Raw genomic sequence first — 18,739 nt, forward strand, 5'->3', positions numbered from 1 at the left:
TAGATGCAATTTTTCAATAAAATGTTTAAGTGCCATCCACAACGTGTTTTTCTTTTGAATTCTATTACAGTGACAAGGCACTGAAATAAATTGTAAAGCGGTGTAACTTGTGTTTGTTGTCACAGGGATGTTTGTATTGTTTTGATATGTTTGGCAGCTGAAAATGACATTTATTTTGCAGTGCCGGTCAGTCTGCAGTGCTATTTGTTTCAAAGTTGACAGATGATCTGCAGACAGGGTTTTATATACTGAGCCAGTGAAGAATCAACATCATCCTTTGCTCTAAAAATGTAGGTAAGTTCTCTTTAGAAGTAGCTTATATGTGACCCTCCACCACGAAATGAGTCACATGTCACCTCGCGCGGTTCTGCGCTAGGCTTAAATATAAGTCCGGGGAGTGTCTGGTAACAGTGTGAGGGTCACCTTAGTCACAGGCTTATAACTCAAACAGTTTTCGCTCTTTTCTAAAACGGTTTTCACCTCTGGATAGAGCATAAAATAAAAAACTCTTTAGATAAATGTAAAAATATGAAAATCATGCAAAGGTGACATGCAACTCATTCCGTGGTGGAGGGTTACATGTATATAAATTATGTGTTTTTATTTTTTTCTATTAATTTAATTTTGATAATGATTTTTATATATTTAATTTTCAGAGCTTGTTTTTAATCCGAATATAACATATTTATATGTTTCTGGAATCAGCAAATGATGGAGAATAAGGTAAACGTAAATTTGGATCGTTTTATAAAACTTTTTTTTTTTTTTACAATTTTCAGATTTTTAATGACCAAAGTCATTAATTAATTTTTAAGCCACCACGTTGAAATGCAATACCGAAGTCCGGGCTTCGTCGAAGATTACTTGACCAAAATTTCAACCAATTTGGTTGAAAAATGAGGGCGTGACAGTGCCGCCTCAACTTTCACGAAAAGCCGGATATGACGTCATCAAAGACATTTATCCAAAAAAAAAAGAACAAACATTCGGGGATATCAATCCCAGGAACTCTCATGTAAAATTTCATAAAGATCGGTCCAGTAGTTTGGTCTGAATCGCTCTACACGCACGCACGCACACACACACATACACACACACACATAAACACACACACACACACATACACCACGACCCTCGTTTCGATTCCCCCTCTATGTTAAAACATTTAGTCAAAACTTGACTAAATGTAAAAACCAGGATATCATCATGATGCCTCTTTACAAAAACCAGGTCTAGGAACTCTTCATCTAAAGTCAGTCAGTATTAACCCCCTCAACACAATCCTCATTTTGTCCCATAGTGATTTCTGCCGCCCAAGAACATGTGGTTCTTATCTCACAAGACGGATTTGTGTCTTCCATTGCGAAATTCAGATCTACCCCAACTACGTGCATTGATCTGAGCAATAAAATGTAGATGCAATGATCTGCAAACATCTCTTCAACACAATCTGCATCTTGTCCCATCGTGATTTCTGTCGGCAAAGAACATGTAGTTCTCAACTCACAAGACCGATTTGTCATCTTCTAGTGTGAAATTCAGATCTGCCCCAAGTACGTGCAATAAAATGTAGAATGGATAATCTGAAAAAAATATTTTCGCATGAACGCTGCCACGTTGTCATCAGTCCGATGTCTTTTATCCAGAGCAGGGATGAACACACTTTTTCATCTGTAGTTTGTTATGTTTATCGGCAGACTGCTTTCCATTACTTGGCTGTTTTAGATTGACTCGTAGGGTTCGTCAGCCAGGCAACAAGTGCTTGTTTACTGACACGTTCTCACGCACGACATGTCGTAAATGCAAGTTCTAACGATTGTTTTTACATTTAGTCAAGTTTTGACTAAATGTTTTAACATCGAGGGGGAATCGAAACGAGGGTCGTGGTGTATGTGTGTGTGTGCGTGCGTGTGTGCGTGCGTGCGTGCGTGTAGAGCGATTCAGACCAAACTACTGGACCGATCTTTATGAAATTTGACATGAGAGTTCTTGGGTATGATATCCCCATACGTTTTTTTCATTTTTTTGATAAATGTCTTTGATGACGTCATATCCGGCTTTTCGTGAAAGTTGAGGCGGCACTGTCACACTCTCATTTTTCAACCAAATTGGTTGAAATTTTGGTCAAATAGTCTTCGACGAAGTCCGGACTTCGGTATTGCATTTCAGCTTGGTGGCTTAAAAATTAATTAATGACTTTGGTCATTAAAAATCTGAAAATTGTAAAAAAAAACTTATTTTTTTCTAAAACGATCCAAATTTACGTTCATCTTATTCTCCATCATTTGCTGATTCCAAAAACATATAAATATGTTATATTCGGATTAAAAACAAGCTCTGAAAATTAAATATATAAAAATTATTATCAAAATTAAATTTTTGAAATCAATTCAAAAACACTTTCATCTTATTCCTTGTCGGTTCCTGATTCCAAAAACATATAGATATGATATGTTTGGATTAAAAACACGCTCAGAAAGTTAAAACAAAGAGAGGTACAGAAAAGCGTGCTATCCTTCTCAGCGCAAGTACTACCCCGCTCTTCCTGTCAATTTCACTGCCTTTGCCGTGCGCGGTGGACTGACGATGCTACGAGTATACGGTCTTGCTGCGTTGCATTGCGTTCAGTTTCATTCTGTGAGTTCGACAGCTACTTGACTAAATGTTGTATTTTCGCCTTACGCGACTTGTTTTTATTGCACTGAAAAATCGAAAGAGAATGTCGATATTTGTAAACGTCTGCCATTTCCTAATGTTTGTTTCATTATTTTGCATATGGATATGGCTAATAAGTGGATAATCTGTTACGACACGAAACACGTTCTAAATCCGGGAAGGGAGGCTACTCCAACGTACTTTCCAAAGTGTACTCCAGCCTTAAATGTATGGCCAGTTGTGATTGTTTTTACTCTACACAAATTATTTATGTTACCATCCGCATCCTGTGCACGGCCAGAATCTGATCTCAGACCACCCAGCTTTTACATACAACGAATCCATCCTTTTGTTTGAACGCTTACAGCTTACAGCTAGGGAGAATCTTAGCTGCTCTTCATAAGTTCATGGATACAGGTCATTTGTTTTTTTTCGTTTTATTTTTCATTGTCTTAACTCTTATTCAGAGCTGACATTATTGTTGACTATAACTGTTATGGGAATGATGATAATGATGTTTGGGATTTCTGTTCAAGTTTGAGACTACATGACATTGACAGGGCATCACTCTACCATGTACGCTTACTGTCATATAACTGGGAGACCGGCACGGTTGGCCTAGTGGTAAGGCGTCCGCCCCGTGATCGGGAGGTCGTGGGTTCGAACCCCGGCCGGGTCATACCTAAGACTTTAAAATTGGCAATCTAGTGGCTGCTCCGCCTGGCGTCTGGCATTATGGGGTTAGTGCTAGGACTGGTTGGTTTGGTGTCAGAATAATGTGACTGGGTGAGACATGAAGCCTGTGCTGCGACTTCTGTCTTGTGTGTGGCGCACGTTATATGTCAAAGCAGCACCACCCTGATATGGCCCTTCGTGGTCGGCTGGGCGTTAAGCAAACAAACAAACAAAATATAACTGGGCCAACCAGACTAGAGAACTGCTACACCTGTGGTGTTAGGTCATTACTACATGCAGTATGTAAGAAATGTTAAGTCCTTTGTACTGGAAACTTGCATTCTCCCAGTAAGGTCATATATTGTACTACGTTGCAAGCCCCTGGAGCAATTTTTTTGATTAGTGCTTTTGTGAACAAGAAACAATTAACAAGTGGCTCTATCCCATCTCCCCCCTTTCCCCGTCGCGATATAACCTTGAACGGTTGAAAACGACGTTAAACACCAAAGAAAGAAAGAAAGAATTACTACATGCAGATAGCATAACCTGGGCACCCTCAGTGATATCAATTTTTGAAAACGTTAGAATTGCATAGTGATATATGTATCCTTTTTAAAAAATAAAAGTGAAGATCTCAACACACTTTGTCTTTCTAGTTTTCTCTATTGCATTGATTTGAGAGGAAAATCTGTGTCCTTAGAATTTTTCAACAAGAAAAGCAAATGCTCATTCGACTCGCCTTCGCCATACGTAAAATAAATCAGACAAAATATTGCTGTTTCATACTTTGTCTTATCTTACGTCATAGGTGAGAGAGCTAACAGTACCAATGCGATAGAGGTCCTTCAGGGCACATTGATTATCTTATTGCTCAGGTGAGTAAAATAAAACATGTCTTAAGTTAAAAGGAGTAATCCACTAGTATTAGGATTCACTGTCAGTCGGTATGTCTGGCCGGACGAATGGCCGGCCGGCTGTGGACAAAAAGCTTAATGTTGAACATTGGGGATTGGGGGTGGCGGTCATAGGTAGTGAAATCCTCCTTTTAAGATTTTCAAAACCCTGAAAAAATCAGGTCTTACAATGGGGGTAAACTTACATAAGTTTATGACCAGAATATCTTAGAAAACAGGGTCTTGAAAATGTCAATAGGTAACATGCGCCTTGAGTCGCCTTGAGATACGTGCGCGATATAAATCCTCGTAAATAAATAAATAAATAAATAAATAAATGTCTTGGGGGGGCGTTGTTGAGTAAGTGATTTTGGTTGTTGGGTTGGTTGTTGGGTAAGTTACCGAAAAATAACTAGCCCTACTCATTTACAGAGAGAAAGAAGCAGAGGGGGGAATCATTTTTGGTAACTTAACCAACAACCAAAATTACTTACCCAACAATGGGCCTGAATCCTCGATAGCTCACAGGTTGATGAGCTAGCGATTGAAAGGTTCCGAACCCTCTAATGTACGAAATGTACATCTCTAGACGAAACAATACAAACATACTGCATTTAAACTAGCAACTACAGGCTTGAACACATTAATCTCCATATAAAATCGATGAGTTTGGTTGTTTTCTAAATTCAAATCTAACGATCAGTGCAGAGAAACTCGCTTTAGATCTCTTGCAAGTGCAAGCAAACTCCCAAGGCAAGTAACTCTCATACTCTGTGAAAGTGTCTGATTTTGCCATTTTTGGGCATTCTTATAACATTTTCAAGACTTTCCAATTGATAAAAACTGATGAAATTATTTGTACTATCACTCTGAAGGGTTTACTTTATGAAGGTATGGTGCTATTAGTAACTTGCTGCTTTTACAAAGAGAAATTATTTTTGGCACAGGCTCAGAGAACATTTATGTTACCTTGAAAATAATACTGCTGATTGTTTCTTGTTAATGTTTTATTTTTCTCCATTGTTTCTTGTTAATGTTTTATTTTTCTCCATCTTTTCTAGCTGCCTGGCATGCCGGTAATGCTGCTGATCCACACAAATGGAAGAGTCTCACTGAACAAAAGGAAGGAAGAGCCTATGCGCCAGGGGTTCAGTTGAGTTGTTGCTCTTCACAAACCTTTCACATGTCTGCACACATTCAAGGCTCATCAACCAGTAAGAATATATATGGTACGTGGTCGAGTCAGTGCTTTTTATTAATTTTGATATTATTGATTCAAACCCCCCAATCCTTCACACACCTTCTCTTGGATTTAAAGCAATTTGTTAAGTATTTTTACTTTCTGAATTTCATCTGTACTTGATGAAAGAACATTTTCTCTCACGTAACATTCAAAAAGAAAACTGAAGTTTGTACAGGGTAACCCCAAAAATGTAACCCATAAAAACAATTCTCATTGTAATAAATTCCACATCTGTCGATCACATATTAGTTCATATTTGGTGTATATTCACTTCAGCTTATGTATGACCTCTCAACAAAGTTGCCAGTTTGTAGGTAAAAGAATGGTAGCCTAAAAGAATCTGACTTTTGTGAGATTTCGGAAAACAAATCTTATTTTGGGGATTGGCTCAACATTACCAGGTTGAAAACTGAGCCTGAGCTATACTAACCGGTTTTAAGCCCTCCAGATTGTTAGTACCTAGTAACCTCTAACCAACTCTAGACAATCAATGACTTGAATGCAGCCGTTACAATTAAGCAGGATCAGGGCATTTGCCTTAGAGGAATGAGTTCATGTCATTGATGAATTTTGCGCGCCATTGCGCAAGTGTAACCTTACAATGAAGGGGGTCATTAAAGTTCAGCAAAAATCTTTATACAGGGTGACCCCCAAAAAATGCAACCCTCAAAAATGTTAATAACTTCTACATCTGTTGACCGAATCACTTCATATTTGAGGGACATACATTTCAGCGTATGCATGACAGTTCCACAAAGTGAAAATTCTATAAATCAAATGGTTTGACTCTTGTGCAATTTAAAAAACAAGTTGCCAAATTCGGGGATTGACTCATTTGTACGAGGTTTGGCATTGAGCGGTAGCCGAACTTGCCCAATTTTTGCCCTCCAAATTGTTACCTTTGGGGTAATTCGTATAACATAGTATACCTTAATCAACATTAGACAATCAGTGACTTAGTTGCAGCAATTACAGGCAGGATCAGGGCATTTCCCATGGATGAAGTGTCACTTCACAACCAAAGGGGTTACATTTTCCAGTCATTTTAGTTTGGCAAATATTTTTTATAGTTGTTGTGCATGCACTTTAGTTTGTAAATGACCATTCTACACATCTTTGAGTCTGTAGGTAAAATGGTACGACATGTACCTTTTCTCCAAAATGAGTTCCAAATTACACCTCCGAAATTGTCAATCAGACGACAGTTTTCTTGCTTGGGGAATGCCTTGAGTCTAGTTGTAACTGCTTTCTTCAGGTCACTGATGATCTAAGGGGTGTTTGTGTATACTCGGAAATTCAGATAATCCGAAAGGTTAAGGTCTGGAGGGTTCAGATTAGGTAAGTATTGCTGCCGCTCAATGTCAAACCTTGTTCTGTTGAGTCGATCGCCGAATTCGGTAACCTTTTTTGAAATTGCACAAACGTCAGACCATTTGATCTATATAATTGTCACTTTGTGGAAGGGTCATGCATAGGCTGATATTTATGTCTTCCAAATATAAAGTAATTCGGTCAACAGATGTAGAGTTATTAGCATTCTTTAATTTTAGGGTTGCATTTTTGGTAGTTGTGCATGAATTTAAATTTGTTCATGACCACTCCACAAAGTTTCCTGTCCGAAGGTAAAACAAATGTGTTCCGATTTAAATTATCCATCCTAAATTGTGAATGAAAAGCACTTTCATGTCTAGGGTTTGTCCTGAACCCAGCTATAACTGCTGTTTTTAGGTCACCAATGATCTGGGAAAGGGGGTGTGTGGGTTGTATACCTATAAAAGTGTCAATCAGCGGACTGCATAGCTGAAGTTAATGTACGTTAACCTTCACCAGATCATGCTTTGGACTACACAGTCCGGATTATGTGGGTCGTGTACGACCCATAATTTCCTAATGATTCAACGTAAAAAGTATGTGTCATACACGACCCACGCCATCTGAATAAGGATAAACAACGTAAAACTCTGAAACTCCTCCTGCATTTACAGGCACTCCCTTCACACACTTTCAGCCCCCACTCTCACTGACCTGGAGAAAGTCCTCAAAAAAATGACCTTGAAAACCTGTGACCTTGACCCTCTTTTCACACAACTCTACTCTGACTGTCTTCCTGACCCCCTCCCTTCTATTCTCAAAATCATCAACACTTCTCTGCAAACAGGCACTGTCCCCAACTCCTTTAAGACTGCTATTGTCAAACCTCTACTCTACTGAAGAAACCATCGCTTGACCCAAACACTCTCAGCAACTACCGCCCTGTCTCAAACCTTTCCTTCATCTCCAAACTCCTGAAACAACTCGACCTCTCACCTTCTTTGCAACAATCTTCTCTCTCCGCTTCAATCTGCCTATCGTCCTCACAACTCCACCGAAACTGCCCTTCATAAAAATCACTAATGATCTCCTCCTTGCCACTGACCAAGCTGAAATCTCTGCCGTCGCCCTACTTGATCTATCAGCGGCCTTTGACACAGTCGACCACAACATCCTCCTTCAACGCCTTCAGCACACCTTTGGTATCCATAGCACAGCTCTTTCTTGGTTCTCTTCTTATCTCACCGACCGCTACCAGACTGTTTCGATTGACAAACTGAAATCTGACCCCATCAGGCTTGAGTGCGGAGTCCCTCAGGGCTCAGTCCTTGGGCCTGTACTATTTACTCTCTACACTCAAGCTCTTGACCACATCTTTGACCGACACAACATTCTCCACCACTCTTTTGCCGACGACTCTCAACTTTACAACAGCTCTTCCCCTGACCAGTCTGAATATCTTCTTTCCTCTATCTCTGACACTATATCACTGACGTGCAGAATTGGATGACAGAAAACAAACTTCAGCTCAATAGCAACAAAACTGAAGCCATTCTAATAGGCACTACATCCAAACTCTCCAAAGCCACGTACTCTCTTCAACTCTCTGACTCTTCTGTCCCGCTGTCTTTTGCTGTCAAAAATATCGGAGTCACTCTAGACAACACCCTTTCCATGAAACAACACATCTCTTCTGTCTCTCGCACCTGCTACTTCCAACTCTGCCGCATCACCACTATCCGCAAGTACCTCACCACAGATGCTACCGCCAAACTGGTCACTTCCACCATTCTCTCACGTCTTGACTATTGTAACTCTCTCTTGACTGGTCTTCCCTCTTCTTCTATCTCTCGTCTCCAACGCATTCAAAATAGCTCTGCCCGTCTTGTCTTACGAAAAAAAAAGAGAGACCATATCACCCCCCTCCTAAATCAGCTCCACTGGTTGCCCGTTCCTGCCCGTATCACATACAAAATCAACACTCTCACCTACAAATGCCTCCATGGTCTCGCCCCTGCCTATCTCTCCGACTCTCTCTCTCTATATGTCCCTTCACGAGCACTCAGATCATCTGCCGACTCCCTTAAGCTCAACATCCCCCACACCAAACTCAAAACAGCAGGTCAATGCTCATTTTCTTTCCAAGCACCTAGCCAATGGAACACACTACCTCTCCCCCTCCGTCAACAACAGTCCCTCGAATCATTCAAATCTGCACTCAAGACATTCCTTTTTTCCAAATAATCCATGCATTCTACACTGCCCACCCCCATCCCACCCTGAATAACTGTACATATTTAATGGTTGATGGTGTGTGTGTGTTAATGACTTTAAGTCTCCGTGTGTGTGAATGAGTGTATGTGCGCCTTCGGTCGCCTGTTGGTGAGACATGTGCGCGTTACAAATATTCGTATTATTATTATTATTATATGAGTGTGCATGAGTTGTTAATGCGAAAGAATGTGTATGAGTGCGCCTTGAGTCGCCTTGTGGTGAGATATGTGCGCGTTATAAATTCTCGTATTATTATTATTATTATTAAAATTCCTTACCATATGGGTCGTCCACGACCAACATCATCCGGACTGTGTAGTTCAAATTGCGTCATCGTTTATTTGTTTGTTTAGATTAGAAAGATAGTCTTTCAAAAGTTGGGCAATGGGAAGGTCGCATGGTGATTGGAGATTACATGAAATCTCAATTAAAGGCTGCCATACTCGTAGCGTTCATTAATTAATTCATATTGTTTACATGTGCCAATAATGTTATAAAACTGTATCTAAGGGGATATAATAACGATTGGCTGTAGCTTTCAAACACAGAAAAAATTATTTCAGTATTGCAAAGTGGTGTTGATAGTGTCAAATGTAAACAGAACAGTCTCAAATGCCATCTTTGGTTTACGAAACGTCACGAAGTGAGGTCAACGGTCTAAAAGTAGCCCAAGTCTTGGAGAACTGTTGCTAAACAATGCAATAAATAGTTATTTCTCGTCATTGGTGAGGACTTCAAACTTAAAACTTTGCAGGAAGCTTAATTTATACAACCCCGCAACAATGGGAAAAGCCCTGGATGTAATTAAAGGCATATGTACTCGATGACTATACACGCTAATTGCTTTACCAACAGCTGGAGACATGCTAAATTAAGTTCCCTGCAAAATATTGTGGTCTAGGACCCCTTCAATGTTGAGATAATTATGTTAATTTTCATTTTGATCTGGATCGTCCTATTTATAGATTTGGCAACACATGTAACGTTGATGCAAGGGAGCTAACACCGCGGCTTTGTTGACATCCTCACTTTTTCAGAGGCTAGAACAAGCTGTAATGCATGTATTATGGTCCGCGCATGGTGACATATCGTCATTATATGGTCTTATGGTGCGTTTGACATCGATTATGGGCAAACTACACTTTGTAAACACGGGAGCGCGTACATATGCCTTTAAACTAATCAAATAGGACTATGTCAGCCTTTAAAAACTCCAAATAGTTTCAGAGATATAAATACGATTTTGTGAGGCTCTGGGTCGTCCACGACCCACGAAGCAGGGTGAAGGTTAGTATGAAGTAATTTGGTCAAAAGATGCAGAAGTTATTAGCAATTTCAAGACAAAAAGCACAGACAGAAAGAAATCAAATGCACTTTTAACATAGCATCGAATGTAAAAAGAGATAAAATAAAAAAGACGACAATTTTGTCAGTACATTTTTTTCTCTCCATCCAAATAAAACAAAAATAATGTCACTGTGGAAAGAAGTGCAGATGATTACCATAACTAAACAAATGAGAAAGCAGTTAAAGATCTCCGGGGCAGAACAAAAAATAGCATACATCCCATCCAGAGAAGTGTTAGAACTGAACAAAACATTGCATAAGCCAACTTCAGCCAGATACAAAAACAATAAGTAAAGACGAAAACGCCTGATAAGAATTAACTTTTAAACCTTTAAATTTATCAAAAAAGTATTGAAACAATTGCCTATGATTACAAACAAGTTTCATATGATCATTTAAAAAATTCACAGGAAATTTAAATACTGTATCAATGTGTAGGTTATCAAGTGCTATATCTGAAAACCATGTTCGATTTGTGTAATGTCTTCCTTTGACAATGGCAGACAGCACTCTTTGCCCTTGGTTGCAAAATAAGATTTCACTGATTTTACTGAAACAAATTTGTGATTTTTGTGATCTTTTTGTTCTTCAGGAATCCAAGGCGCTGGTATTGAATGACAGCCTCCTCTCAGTTTCAAACAACCAGAAAAGATGTGCCCTGAAAGAAGAAGAGGAGTGAGAGTACACCAGCACATTGCACACGTACATGAGCTGCTGAAAGGGAAAGACACTTTATTTTGTGGATGTATGGCTGCTCGCCTATAGCGTAGTTGAGAATGTACACAACCAGATATATTCCCAACCCTTCGGTTGGGTAAACTCACTTCCCCGCTGGATATAATTATTACAATTATTACTTGTTGGAATTTTGGATTTAAGCTGAGATCTCTCTATGACTATCGGGGGGGGGGGGGGGGGGAGGAGGTTAAGTAACTGAGAATGTCGCAACAGGATCTAACCACTTCATCATTGAACCAGTTGTAAAATAATCAAAAAGTTGTTGGATTTATATTTATCATGGTTTCCTGGAGCAACCCTTTATTCCTCTGTCCATGCATGTGCTGCGCTGCTCACAAGTAAATGTAACAATTTCTTCTGCAGCTGTCTCTTCGTTCGTGTTACTGCGAAGAGTTGTGGACAAATTTAGTTAAATATCTTCTCATTTACGTGTTACTGCGAAGAGTTGTGGACAAATTTAGTTAAATATCTTCTCATTTACGTGTTACTGCGAAGAGTTGTGGACAAATTTAGTTAAATATCTTCTCATTTACTTTTTGGAATTAGAGCAATCATATGACACCAATCCTAAGCATTATTATCATGAGGGCGGATACACAAGCACTGTGCAGAATACCATGAAATGTGTTTGTGAAATAACAGCTAGGAATTACAAAGGTCATTTTTGTAGTGCATACAAGTTACAACGGAATTTTAATAAGAGAATAATCTGTCACTTTCCTCAATGCATGTACACTCTTCAAAAAAAGTTAAGGATCGGTTGAAAAAACTGATCTAATTATAAAACATTGTCAAAAAATTAAACATCGACATAATAATTAAAAGATTAATGTGTTTGAATTAACAAATGAACAATGAGTCTTGACTTACAATTTTGTTTGGCAGGCAGAGTTATTTCCCTTTGTGGGACTTCTCAAAAGCTGCATTTTGGAAGAAAAAGGGTGTTTTGTATAGCTCCATGAAATTTGAGGAACGCATGCCAGGGCAAAAGGTTGTGATGCACGTGCTACAACAGGGTCCTGGCTATGAACATCGCTCACCAGCTTGTGTTTAAAGGTTGACACGCTGACACAATTATGCACAGTAGCAACATGCCCCCACTAAGAAAACTGAGCGATTTGGATAGAGGAAGGGCAATAGGATGGCTACAAGACGGTGTTGCTGCCAGGCAAGTGGCTCAGAGGCTTGCAGTGGCTCCCTCTGTCATCATCAGACTAAAACAGAGATTCCACGCAACTGGAAGAGTGCAGGAGCGACAACGTTCTGGTCGGCCCAGATCGAGACACCACACAAAGAGAGGATCGCTTCATTCAGAGGCAGGCCATGCAACAAAGAATGGCTACGGCAAACAACATTAGGCAACGCCTACAAGCTACCACCAACACTGTTGTTAGTGGGGCGGGGATGTAGCTCTGTCGGTAGCGCGCTGTATTTGTATCCAGTTGGCCGCTGTCAGCATGTGTTCGTCCCCACGTTCGGCGAGAGATTCATTTCTCAGAGTCAACTTTGTATGCAGACTCTCCTCGGTGTCCGAACACCCCCGTGTGTACACGCAAGCACAAGACCAAGTGCGCACGAAAAAGATCCTGTAATCCATGTCAGAGTTCGGTTGGTTATAGAAACACAAAAATACCAAGCATGCTTCCTCTGAAAGCGGCGTATGGCTGCCTAAATGGCGGGGTAAAAACGGTCATGCACGTAAAAGCCGTGGGAGTTTCAGCCCATAAACGAAAAAAAAACAAAGAAAAAAAAAACTGTTGTTAGTGGTCAGACGATCCGAAACCGCTTACACAACTTTGGCTTGGGTGCAAGGAGTCCAGTCCGAGGAACAACCCTGACTGCTAATCACAGACCAGCTCGCTGAGCCTTGTGCACTCAACATGTGAGGTGGCAACGTCAGCAGTGGGCTCAGGTGTTGTGTACAGATGAGTCCCGCTTTTGCTTGAAACCTGCTGATGGTCGCATCCGAGTGTGGAGGCGTCGCGGAGAGCGCTTTTCAGAAGGCGCTGTTCTGGAACGACAGCGTTTTGGCGGAGGCTCTGTGATGGTCTGGGGAGGGATCAGCACACGTCTAAGGACACCTCTGTACCATGTAGTGGGCAACTTGACCGGTGTCCGCTACCAGAATGAGATCCTGCAACCCCTAGTCGTTCCAGTCCTCGAAGCGATCGGCCCTCTTGCGATTCTTCAGGATGACAACGCACCTCCCCATCGCTCTGCAGCAGTAAACACCTTCATCTAGCAGGCCAGGGTCAACAGGATGCTGTGGCCAGCCAACAGCCCGGACCTGAACCCCATAGAGCACATGTGGAACGAACTTTGTCGTCGGGTACAGCAACATCACCCTCCTCCTGCCAATCTGGGTCAACTGCTGCAATGGCTCCAGCAGGAGTGGAATGGAGTTCCCAGAGCATTCATATGCAACCTGATCCACTCCATGCGCCAACGATGTGTTGAATGCCTGACACACAACGGAGGGCACACTGATTCACATTGTTGTACCACTCTAGCTAAATGGTGGCGGCCGCGTTCGATCTTTGCTTTGTTTGTCATTACTCCTTGATTGTTCAATTATATAATTTTTAAAAAAAGAAAGAATTCGGTCTTGTCTGTTTTGTGTGGTGTGCTTGTCAAAAAGTGATCCTTAACTTTTTTTGAAGAGTGTATATGTAAATCTATTAGATAATGTATTGCAGTGATCAAAAAGATGCGTGTGGGTGTTGTCTCCCCTTATTGGAAAGAATTTGCTCACTTAGGCGTGGCTGGTTAAGACACTGAAAATGCCTTGTAGTGATAGTGGTCCTAGATCCTTTTTACATTTAGTCAAGTTATGACTAAATGTTTTAACATTGAGGGGTGAATCGAGATGAGGGTCGTGGTGTATGTGTGTGTGCGTGCGTGTAGAGCGATTCAGACCAAACTACTGGACCGATCTTTATGAAATTTGACATGAGAGTTCCTGGGTATGATATCCCCAGACGTTTTTTTCATTTTTTTGATAAATGTCTTTGATGACGTCATATCCGGCTTTTCGTGAAAGTTGAGGCGGCACTGTCACGCCCTCATTTTTTAACCAAATTGGTTGAAATTTTGGTCAAGTAATCTTCGACGAAGCCCGGACTTCGGTATTGCATTTCAGCTTGGTGGCTTAAAATTTAATAAATGACTTTGGTCATTAAAAATCTGAAAATTGTAAAAAAAAAAAATTTTTTTTATAAAACTATCCAAATTTACGTTCATCTTATTCTCCATCATTTGCTGATTCCAAAAACATATACATATGTTATATTTGGATTAAAAACAAGCTCTGAAAATTAAATATATAAAAATTATTATCAAAAATTGTTTTTTGAAATCAATTTAAAAACACTTTCATCTTATTCCTTGTCGGTTCCTGATTCCAAAAACATATAGATATGATATGTTTGGATTCAAAACACGCTCAGAAAGTTAAAACGAAGAGAGGTACAGAAAAGCGTGCTATCCTTCTCAGCGCAACTACTACCCCGCTCTTCTTGTCAATTTCACTGCCTTCGCCATGAGCGGTGGACTGACGATGCTACGGTCTTGCTGAAACATTGCATTGCGTTCAGTTTCATTCTGTGAGTTCGACAGCTACTTGACTAAGTGTTGTATTTTCGCCTTACGCGACTTGTTTTTTTTATATAAAAGAATCTGTCACAGGATAGTCTTACAGAGAGAGTACAGCTTTATTGATCTTGTGAAGTTTGAAGGTACAAATTAGGAGATAATAAACTGAAGGAGCAATGAAACACAGGGGATAACTTGTCCAAAGCGAATAGGGCAGCAGAATGCAGGGAGAGAATACAAATATGAACCTTAGAAACATTCCAACAGTAATTGGACACTCCATTCAAACACGAACATTCTCAGAAATAGTGAAACATAAATGTTTGTGGATACATGTTCTTTTTAAACCAAGTTACGCACAGGAAGAGCATGCTTGATCCATTATTGGATTGGTCAAAACTGTGTACATTTGGTCAGAAGTAGGTGTCTGTCAAAGTCTCAGTGTTGTATTTACATTGATTTAAATGATTTATATTAAATGGTTAATTGACGAGCGCAGTGGCCTAGTGGATAAGCCATCGGCCTCCTAGTCCTATACGGAAGGTCACAGTTACGAATCCAAGCTCCCGCTCCTGGTGGGTGGAGGCTGGAGATTTTTGTTTTTATCTCCCAGGTCAACTTATGTGCAGACCTGCTTGTGCCTTATTCCCCTGTGTGTGTCCATCCAAAACAACAAGCACAAGAACAAGTGCGCATGGAAAAAATCCTGTAATCCATATTAGAGTTTGGTGGGTTATAGAAACATGAAAATAACCAGCATGCCTCCCCCAAAAGCGGCAAATGGCTGCCTGAATGGTGGGGTCAAAACGGTCGTACATGTAAAAACCCACTTGTGCAAAAGCATGAGTGAACATGGGAGTTTCTGTCCATGAACGAAGAAGAAGATGAAATGGTTATTTGATCACACTGCAGATGGTTTGTGTTTTGAAGTCATAGATCAATACTATGCCTGGGCTTCATTTGTTCTGAGGGCTAAAGACATATATTTGGTGGTTGACCTTTTACCTTTATAGTACTGAGGGTTATACAGACATTGTCATTGATTTAGTGGTTGACCCTTTACCCTTTCCTCTTACTCACAAAAAATGTGGGCAATCAAAATTTGAGAATGTGATTTCCTAATTTGTCTAATCTCAGGGCCACCAAGCTGTGTATAAATACAGCTTTTTGATTTGTTCCACTTTCAAGGGGCCGGGGGCGCAACTTCAAACAATCACTCGGAGAATTAATTTGAGGGTGCTATCTACAACCTGCTAGCTCTCAAAGCCAATAAGGCAAGAATATATCTTGGGAACAGTCTCAGTAGAGAAAAATTAAAATTCACAGGGACAAGCTGCTGTTCCTGCCAGTAGACATAATTATACAGTCTCATATAATTTTTAACTGTGTTCGTTTTGTACCAATGGTTTCCATAGGTTTTACATATCCATTTCCATATCCATAGAATATCTTATTTATACCCTCTTGATTATATGGGGGATATTGCAGCTAAAGAACCTGCTGCAAGAATCAACCCCAACTTATAATCAACCCCCAGACACTCTTTTTCTTCTTCTTCTTCTTCTTCGTTCTTGGGCTTAGACTCCCACGTTCTCTCATGTTTTTAGCACGAGTGGGTTTTTACCTGTATGACTATTTTTACCCCGCCATTCAGGCAACATAAAGCCCTTTGCTACTTACCATTGACTGAAGACAAATCGTCTGCAAATTGATCAACTGATTAGTGTTACATATATGACCATAACAGAATTACCTAAACATTTCCACACAGTATTTTTGATCTCTTTATTTGTCTAAATTTACAGTTTCAACCATTCGAGCAAGCAATTCCTGTGTCTCTTTGATTCTATAAATGATTTAAGGACACATCCACAACATATTTGCATTGGACTATTGTTGAGGAAAATGTGTGTTTGGATCAAGTCTGAACTTACTGTTTCAGTTTATGTTTTGTTCGCTGAAATATATCTTATATATATTATATATATTAAACCATCACAATGATACGCGTCTGATAAAAATTTAGCGAATCATTTCAGACTGCAGATTATCACTCATGGACTCTCAATTTTTGTGTGTGTTTACCCAAAAATCAATGTGTTCAGCAAGGCAGCATAAGGAACATGTAGGGCAGGATTGGTATACTTCAGCGAAGGTTTCAGCTGTTCTGCCATCAGTTCTCCATGGCTGCACTCTCCATGGTCAGGTTGCACACCTCTTGAGCAAATCTGGGCAAATATTCACATTTATTATCATTGAACTATCATGATTCACACGACTTAGTATTATTTTTTTAATGTGTACCTATTTTTACATGTATCTGTTTAGTGAGATGGTGGGCAAATGTATAATTTGTATGTGTAGTCTTTAACAAAAATGTCATGGAATAAACCTAATATTTGTTTGCCTGGTTGTCTCTGTGTGTGTCTGCATTGTGTTTGTACAATCAGTTTCTATGGCAATGCGTTAAATACATTTAATTCACTTACTTAAATAAATAATTCTTTTATTACCTGAACCAACGCCCCCAAAAAGGTCATCTGATGATTTGTGCCAGTCTGCTATACATGTTAGTTGGTATGCTTTTTTGTTTTGTTTTTTGGGTGTCATGCAAGAGACACTTAGTATTATTCTGTTAGCAGCCTTGTAAAAGTGATACTAAAAATGTTCTCTAGCCCTGTTCCCCACCAGACTGTGGTCTCGTAGCGCTGCATTGGTCACAACATTTCCAACACAAGCACGCGATTAACAACCAAACAGACCTACCAGCACCAAATGTTTATTCATCAAATTCAATCCATCATAAAAGGTAAACGTTCAAAGCTTACAACCACCCAAAATAATAAGTGTACAATAAAAAGTAAAATACCAAGAAGCAAGTATTAAACAGGAGGGGTGGGATTACGACTTTAATTCTGCACAGAACCAGTCTTGCTGCAGTGTTGCATGACTGGCACTAGTACAGAACATGATTATGTCTGGTCCGTGCACAGGCGCACGCATGGTTACAGTTGAGGCACTGTTGAACATTAGTTTTCAACTTTTGACATTCCTGCCAGACTTCATCTGTCTTTTATTGTTGTTCATAGAGTTTTGAAAATATACAGCTGAATCTAACAAATATGTGAGTCGTATTTCAAATACCCATTTATGATTAGCTGGCGTACAATAATGGACTTATCGTTGTAAATTCATGTACATGTTCTTTGATTTGGAAAATAAAGATTACTTCACATGGATTGGTGAAACAACTCAGAAGGGCCCAACTGTATGAGTTACGACTGACCTTTTTTTTAACAATGTCGCTCGCATCCTTCCAGATATCACTGGTGTGCTGGACAGTTGAAAACTCATTTTCCTGAAGAATAAATCGGAGCACAAAGTACCGATCGATCAACCAAAGAAGCTAAGCTAACCACAACAACCCTAAGACACTCACAAACACGCGTGCGTGCGTGCATACACACACACACACACACACACACACACACACACAGAGATTTGCAAACACTATTTTGCTTCTTTGTTGGAGTGGCGCTACAAAAACAAATTTATACATTTTAGTTGAACATTGTCGCATAAACTCCATACTGACTATCCCCTTACCCGCCAAAGTACTGCCAATCGAACTTTGGACCATGTATTCCACTCATTTATCTAATTTGTGGTGAACAAATGTATTTTGACTTAGGTAAGCGCTTCGTCGCAAAATCTTCTTTTTTTTCATTCAAGGGACGTAATCTAGCTCAGCGTGTTCGAATAAATCGAATTTTTTGGGTCGAATTTATTCCAAATCCGCTTGACATATATGAACTTGACATTCGATCTTTTCTACCTCAAATCATTGTGCCCCTTGAAATTGTCAGGTAAGCAGTACGTGAGTCTAGAGTTAATTTTGTCAGAAGCCTGGCTGACGTCCAACAGTTGTCATCTTCGAAAGCAAGCAATCCAGATCGGAATTTAAAATGAAAAAATCTAAACAAGTGTATCAACAGGAGGAAAATTGTTTGTG

The 18,739-nt window shown here is 39.9% G+C and overlaps 1 long non-coding RNA gene across 2 annotated transcripts; it reads left to right on the forward strand.

Moving 5' to 3' along the window:
• Nucleotides 1-71: 71 nt before the first annotated feature.
• Nucleotides 72-17,131, forward strand: LOC138967198 (uncharacterized). Of its 2 annotated transcripts, none has more exons than XR_011455868.1 (4): nt 72-294; nt 4,139-4,205; nt 5,285-5,452; nt 10,991-17,131. It is a non-coding gene; the product is annotated as an uncharacterized lncRNA (long non-coding RNA). The 2 variants fall into 2 exon arrangements; XR_011455869.1 differs by having other exon boundaries at nt 72-290.
• The last annotated feature ends 1,608 nt before the right edge of the window (nt 17,132-18,739 follow it).

Source organism: Littorina saxatilis, linkage group LG5 (assembly GCF_037325665.1).
Source record: "Littorina saxatilis isolate snail1 linkage group LG5, US_GU_Lsax_2.0, whole genome shotgun sequence".
NCBI lineage: Eukaryota > Metazoa > Mollusca > Gastropoda > Littorinimorpha > Littorinidae > Littorina > Littorina saxatilis.